We start from the raw sequence: 7,932 nt of genomic DNA, 5'->3' as shown, positions 1-7,932 counted from the left end.
TTACTATATGATTATCACCTAGAATATATAAAATGGTGGAAAGGAAAATGGTGACCGGGCAGGGATATGGTTTGGGTATTGGTGGGTGTAAGAAGTTGTGTCGCCGCGGAGGCGAGTCATAGCTTAGTTACACCATTTTTACCTGTCTGGTCGGTTAAGGACCGATCGTTGCATATGACTCTAGGCAGGTCACAGACTTATTATCCCGAGCACATACTTGTGTATGGGCGCTTGGAAGACTTGTTACTCACTTGTGTACCGACTGTCAGGGTTTGTTTTTGGTGGAGGAGGTCCTTGCATCGCACTGAGTCTAGGACTTAGGGTCGGGGGCTTGGAGTCCCAGTTTGGACAGGGACCTAGACACCCAGGACAGGAGAGTGATGGGTTGGTCCTGCTTGTGCCTGGGGTACAAGCGAGGCATGTGTTTTCGAGGTACCCAGTTGGGGGCATTGATTCACGAATCGCTGGGCTATCCGGTATGGCTTGTCTATGGTTTAGCATCATAGTAAGAACTGAAAGATGAAAGATGGAAGATGGACAAAGGTAATCTGGTTGCTTACCACCTGCTTGAAAGTAGCACAGGTGCTTACATAGAATGGTTAGTTAATGAACCAATGCGGCTATTAATAAAAATCGAATATAAGGACGCACGCTTAGTAATGCTTCCTGCAAATGCAATAAACCCACAAGCCAGATAACCTTGCATATCCTTGGAGTCTTTTCTTTTCTCCTGTCGGGTAAGTCTTGCTGAGTGCAATTGAGTACTCAGGGTTTTATTCCCTCTGTTGTAGGTAATAGGTGGAGGCTTGACCTAACCTTTGTGTGTGGATTCCTCCAAGTGGGCTCAGAGAGGATTTCCTTTACGCTGCGATCGTAGTTGTTATTTATAACTCTCACCAAATACTTTTATAAACGAAAGTTTCCTAATCTGTTGTCGTAGTCTATATATCAATACTTCATCATGACATTATTAGATGTTTATTTCCGCTATAACTCTGTTCACATGTTTCTATTCCGTTGTTATGTTAATAAATATTATACTCTGATGTACATGTAAAGTGATGTAAGAAATGGTTACGAATGATGTAAGCTTTATTCTCTCATTTGTGATCCTGATGGCAAAAATATGGATTTTCGGGTTCTCCCCTGGGGTGTGCCCGACGGAACCAAGTAATTTAGTGTTCTCCCTCGAGTGCTTAGTGTCTAATGGAAGACAAGCACTCCTGTGAGGCATTAAATTAGGCGGTTTTGCCACAGGTGGTATCAGAGCGCAAATGAGGAAATAAGGCTTCGAAAACCTTTTCTAAACTAAAATTTGACAACCTATTTTTGCAAAAAGTTAGTGCGTTTGTATGCAAAGTTATATAAGTAGCCCTATTACTATGGTTATGTATCCAGGATAGATGACACTCTGCTGACTTAGGTAGACTTAATCAAGTTTCTACAGGTACACTGACTCGAGCATAGTCCGATAGTATCGGCTAGTTACAGGGAGAGAACGATGTGCCAAAACTCTGAGAATGGTTGCCCTATATGTGGCAACAGTGCAAGGACATATAGGACGTGCATTCATGCATATCCTGTTTGTGCATTATAGGGCAATATTGCTGGTAGATATGCTATCCTTAGGTGTCACGCGTTTCGTATTGTGCACGACTGACTCATTCCTGTTCGAGAGTTAGGTCTGCACTGTGGCTTCGTATCTAATGTTTGCCCATGGTTTGCGCCGGTCGTGACCCACGTCTCTCTGTACCCCTTTTTTGTGCTCTTGTCAGGCCGTTGCCCTACAGTCATACTAGTTAGTAATGGCATCACACGTCGCTCGCCTCGAACGTGCAGAATTTGGTCGATCCGCCGTAGCGATCTCATGTGGGAACCCTGGTGAACCGTGCTAGGACCACTGAACGCTCCGCCTTTATAAGTAGAGCCTAGCTTAGCCATTGGTACCACCACACGGCGCACTTTAGCTTGCTTAGCTTTTCCTTGAGCCAGCTTTTCACTCAGCCTTCCTTGCAACCACCGCCAAAGATGGCAGGAGCCTGGGTTAGTACTTACTGCCTGAACGTTGAGGGTTTTCCTAGAATCCTGCATGCCACCCTACAAAAGCTTGGAGTCAATGATCGCCCCGAGTATGAGGGCCGTGAGTATGAGGAACATGGTACTGAGCGGTGTGAGGTTACCGTCTACATCGGGAAGAGTGAAGAGTTCCCCGACATCACTGAAGCCTGGAGTGTGACCGCAACCGGGTTTCGCTTCGTCGACACCTACCAGGTTGTGGCCCGCAAAGCCTTGCGGTACCTCTGCCAGATCTATGAGGAGCCCATTGCTCGTACCCCCATGCGGTTCTTCCCTCCTTTGGACAAGAATCGGCGGGCATGGAGGGCCCGCATGGAGGCTTTACAAGGACGAGATGTACAAGAGGACAGTCCCACCATGGTGCACTTGACCACATACCTGCTCGCTCTGGATGAGTAGTATGACCATCAAGCCTTGGAGCTGAGGGCGTGCCTTTGGCGCACCGAGGAAGCTGAGGTCTTCAACCGGATGCTCTATGTGCAGCTCGCCGAAGCACACGCTAGCGCTGCAGCTGCTGAGAGCCGAGAGGCTACCATGGAGGAAACTCTAAAGAAGGCCAAAGATCGGCATGTTCATTAGCTATGGGTGGCCTATCTTGTCACTAGGGCCAAACAGAGGACATTGGCTACTGAAAGGCAGGATGCCCCGATCTTGGAGGGGATCCCTATCCACCCGCCCAAGAGAAGAAGAACCGGTGTTGCAGCACCGCTAGCACCTCCACCCTCAGAAGTGTTAGAAGAAGAACCCTTGATTCCTCTCGCTCAGCCGTTGTCCCGTGAGGATGTAGATTAGTTGCCTTGGGATGTTGTACCCATAGTAGTAGTGCTTTTCGTCGCTGTCCTCCGGTATTGTATTCTTGTCGTTGTTGTTCGTCCGTAGAGGTTGAGCTCGTTCGACCATAGGTGAATGCTGTGTTGTGAATGGGAGCTGAATGCCTGTATGATGTACCCGTATAAGACCGTTGGAACATGCATTTTATTTATTTCGCTGTGTTTATTACGTTCATCTACCTTAAGTTCATTAGGTGTGCTTAAGAGTTTCAAGGGTGATATCTAGTGGGTTACAAGAGAAGTTGCCATTCCGATACTAGCAGATCAGCCGTGATTGGGTGTTATTGGACACTGTATCGACTAATTGTGGATGTCTCAATAGAACACTTGAATCTTTTGAAAACAAATCCGTCGTTGAATTTGAATTCCTTGTCCCTTGTTGTGGAGGGAAACCTTTGTTGTTGAATTTTTCCCTTGCGATACCCCTTACTCTATGGTCTATGACCCCACTGCCATTATGGCATGTAAGTTGGTAGTAGTTGCCTAGTTAATAGCTTACAGTGCCGTGACAAAACCGAGGGCTCCCGGTGGAACAGCTACCACATGGTGACGCTGCTTGGCACGCGCTCATATTGAGGTTTTTGACCAAGTACCTTTACCAAGTTACACCACCATACCGTTTGTTTTAAAATTTTCTCCTTGGAAATGTTCAGGTGTTCAAACAGGAATTCCACAATGGGTTGATGCAGAGGTGTTCTCTCAAGGTAAACAAGAGATGGTTTGGAGAAAGAAAGTATGGCATGATCTAGGTTTACAGAAAAGATGAATGTGGTCAAGGAAGGAAAGCAAAAGAAGAGTAGTAATGGAAGGTTAGCCATGGATAGTTGTAAAAGTTTGAGTGGATGTCTTGTCCAAAGCCCTATGCTTAGTTGACCGCTACGCATGTTGGGTCATTTCGCTGTGTGCCCTGCGAACGTCGTCGGTGTCAGGTCCATTATCGTCCTGTTTTCGCATGGCCACGGCATCGTGCAGTGCTTGCCGTCTTTGTGCACTGTGCATTGCTCCTTTTCCCCAGCATCCGGTCGGCTCTCAACTCTCATGCCTCGTCTCTCGTATCGGACCCCCTTCCCTCTCTTTTCCTTCTTCTTTTGGTGACACGACCGCCCGCACGCCTGCCTCGTCGAGTGGACCTCCTTTACTCTCCTTTATTTCCCCCTTCGCCGCTCGCGCTGGAAGCACACCATGTTTTCGATCTTATCTCCACAGCATGAACCGTCTGTGTATCCCATCCCCACCGCATCCGCCTCCGATGTGTTGCTTTTCCCTCTCCGTTCACCTCTATAAATACCCGTGGTCCTTGCTCTTCTTCTTCATCCCCATTCCCCCATATTCGGAGCATAGCTACGAGATCCAGTCGACGTTGTAAAGCTAGGTTCGTCAGTTTGAGGTGATGATGTGATCTGAGAAGAAGAAGAAAGGATCCAGTTCGTTGAAGAAGTTCAAGTTCCCTTGGTTAGTTGGCCTTAGGATTCACAATGTTTTACTTCTCAGTCGACTGTTTCTGGATTTGTTGGTGTTACGCCATGATTTAGATAATCATTATCTTGTTGTTTCTCCATTGTCCTCATCTATCTTGACTTCTAGATTAGATCTCGGTTGTATCAAGTTGCTCCTAACCATGTATCCCTAGCTCCCTGTGTGGTTTAGTATTCGAAGTCGTGTAATCTTTCATGTGGTCCCTGATCTACGGAATGTAATTGCATTTCCCCTTTTCTGCTTCTAGTTTCGAATCTCGGGATGAGATTCTTTTTAAGGGGGGTTGGTTGTAACACCCCAGTGTTACGATCCTATTTAGCGCCGTGATTTAGGCCTAAGTAAAAATTTACAAAATGAGTTGCTCGGATTTCTTTTAATTTTTACATACTCGACACGATGAGTGAATCCTATGTGACTTAGTTCTGGGGAGTAAATAAACGCTCAAGTTAAGTTATGTAGTGCGTAGAAATATTAGGAATGTCCAATAATGATTTTAGCAAGTAAATAACGAAGGGTTTGTTCTGTTAGATTAGGCAGGAAAAGCGACTTTTATCAGTAAAATGAAATCTATAAATAAATAGAACGATATATATAGGTATATATACGTTACGACGGTACTCATAAACAATGGATTAGAAGGCAGAGCAAACGTATGCTTGTAGCCTTTGACTGTACAAATTGACCGACTGCTCCTCGATATTTCTGGTCTCCTCTTGTCTGCCTGCTGGTCGCTGTTGTCTCCTTCCCACTATTTTCCCCATCTCTGGCTTGCTATTTTTATTTCAATCGGTGTCCCTATGCTGTCCTTCCGCGTCGCTGTTGCAGTTGACCACGCGCAGGTGCACCTCCTTAGAGCTGTCTGTGCCAACCGACATGCTCTACTGGTTATCTTTGGCCAGGCCAAATCCTCCCCGTCCTTCTCTGCTCGTGTCCTATCTCTGCCTGTCCTCTGCTGTCCTTGTCTGCTTGACTTTGTTTCCCTTTTCTTCTACCAGGCCAGCAGTCGAAGCCGTCCTTACCAACCTCCATTCCTCGGTTCCTGCCTCACGCCCACCATGAGCGCCCGAGCTCCTCACGTGCGCAAGGCCACAGCGACCCTGCCATGGCTCCGTCCGCCGATTCCAGCATCCCCCGCTGCTCTGCTCACGGTGCCACTTCTCACTGGTGCTCCTCCACCGAGCCTCAGAGGCATCGTCTTGGTCACCTCACGTGGAAGCGCTGTGTGCGTGCGCCTTTCGGCCCGCTGCCGCCGAGGCGCCCTCGATTCGCGCTACTCGCCCACTGCCCCGCAGCACCGCTCCATTCCCATGTCCCGCGCGCCTGGTTCACCGATGCCTGGGAGTCTGAGCTGCGAAGCCCTCCCCGCAGCGCTCGCCGGGGCCACACCGTGCCGCTGCTGTGTGGCAGCAGCCGCGCCACCTTGGCATGCTCCCTACGTGGATGCCCTTGGTCTCGTGCTGGAGGCATCGCACCACTGCGTGGACACCGTGACTGCTCTATCGTCTGTGGCCGCGCCGACCCACCCCTGCTGTTTTGCCATCGCAAGGCTTGAGTAGGGCCTTGCTGGAGGTGCGTCGTGCATGCCCGGAGCCGTGGAGACCTCCCTCGGCTGCCACCGATGGCCACCTGGCGCCGGCGAGACAGCCGCCGTCGTCATCCCACGACCGTCCTTGTGTGCGCGTGGTGGATGCTCCACCGGGTCCGTTCGGCCGAGCTGTTGCCGTCCTTGGGTGCAGCCAGGGCTACTGTTGCTCCACACGTCATCCCGTGACTGCACCGTCACCGGCGAGCTGCTCCTTGGCCGGCGAGTTTCTCCCCCACCGCATGCACTGCTCTGGAGGAAGAAGAGGATGAGAAGGGTATAAATCCAAGCTGAGCTTTTATACAGGGTTTTATTTGCAAAATACGAGACTCAGTTAAATAGGACTCGAGACTGCGGGTTAAATTCGTGAGACGCAGGGTCCTTATTGCTTAATTGCTAGGCCGGTTTGGGGGTAGGCCGCGCGTGGGTTGGTTGCCTGGGCTGGCTGTTGGGCCACGCTCGCGCCGGTGCTGTTTGGGCCATACTCGCCCCGCGCTGGGCCGTAGTTTGCGCTGCGCTGGGCCGCGCATGTCCCGCTGGCCTGGTGCCACCTCCGCTGGGCCACTCGGGCCAGGGCGCGTCTGCGGGCCGAGCTAGGCTGTTCGGCCTATTTCTATTTATAGGTTTTTTCGGTTATTTTGTTAAATCAGTGCTCTTCAAAATTGAAAATAAGGTGTAGCAAAATTATAAAAATACCAAACCAGTTCCGTTGAGTTTTTAAAATCACGGTCTATCCGATAGGGTATTTTGTGCGCATAGATTTCATATGTTTTTAGGGTTACCCTAATTATTATAAAAATGCTTAATAGGGTTAAAGGAGAACTTGTAGGAATTTCCGTGGGAAATTGTTAATAGTGTTGACTCTAAAAATTTGATAGTAAACTACTAATATTATAATCTACCCACTGTAAATTTGGTAGCTCAATAATAATTAGTTTGCTAGGTAGCTAATGATGCTCTATTTTGAATAACGATTAAATCGATAGATAGGAATAAAGAAACAACTTGGGTTTATATAACTAAACTAACTGTTGGGAAATAACGCCTTATCCGACAACGTGTATATGTAGTCTAAGTACGGACGTCGTTAAAATTAGCCCGTAACTTGAGAGGCGTACGTCGTAGTTTACGAGTCACGATTGTAGTTGATTAAGTACATCTTTGCATTACATTGCATGCATATCATATAGGTACGATGATGGCTCAACGGATCAATCGAAGGATGATTGGGAATTCGAAGATGGTGTACTGGTATTCTCTCTAGGAGATGATGCAACGGGCTTTCTATCCAGCTGCTGTTGGATGATCTAAAGATGCAGATACTAACTTTTTAATATATCTTACCCAGGCAAGCCCCGGTGCATAACCCCTATTTTTCTGCAGTTTAAATTATATTTGTGCATTAAGTTTTAAGGAGTTGAATGAAACCCACTTGCATATATATATCTTTATCCTATGAGTCTTTCTAGTATGACATGATCGTGTAGATTGCTTTGCTACAGGACTCTGGTAGAAGTCGAGCGATTGCCTGTCACTCGCGAGATATAGGAAATATGTTACTATATGATTATCACCTAGAATATATAAAATGGTGGAAAGGAAAATAGTGACCGGGCAGGGCAGGGATATGATTTGGGTATTGTTGGGTGTAAGAAGTTGTATCGTCGCGGAGGCGGGTCATAGCTTGGTTACACCGTTTTTCCCTGTCTGGTCGGTTAAGGACCGATCGTTGCATATGACTCTAGGCAGGTCACAGACTTATTATCCCGAGCACATACTTGTGTATGGGCGCTTGGAAGACTTGTTGCTCTCTTGTCGTGGATCCGGCTCTTTCTAGACCAACTGTCAGGGTTTGTTTTTGGTGGAGGAGGTCCTTGCACCGCACTGAGTCCAGGACTTAGGGTCGGGGGCTTTGAGTCCTAGTTTGGATGGGGACCTGGACACCCGGGACAGGAGAGTGATGGGTTG

This window comes from Miscanthus floridulus, chromosome 12 (assembly GCF_019320115.1).
Source record: "Miscanthus floridulus cultivar M001 chromosome 12, ASM1932011v1, whole genome shotgun sequence".
NCBI lineage: Eukaryota > Viridiplantae > Streptophyta > Magnoliopsida > Poales > Poaceae > Miscanthus > Miscanthus floridulus.
The sequence above is the reverse complement of the archived record's forward strand: the minus strand, read 5'-3'. Positions refer to the sequence as shown.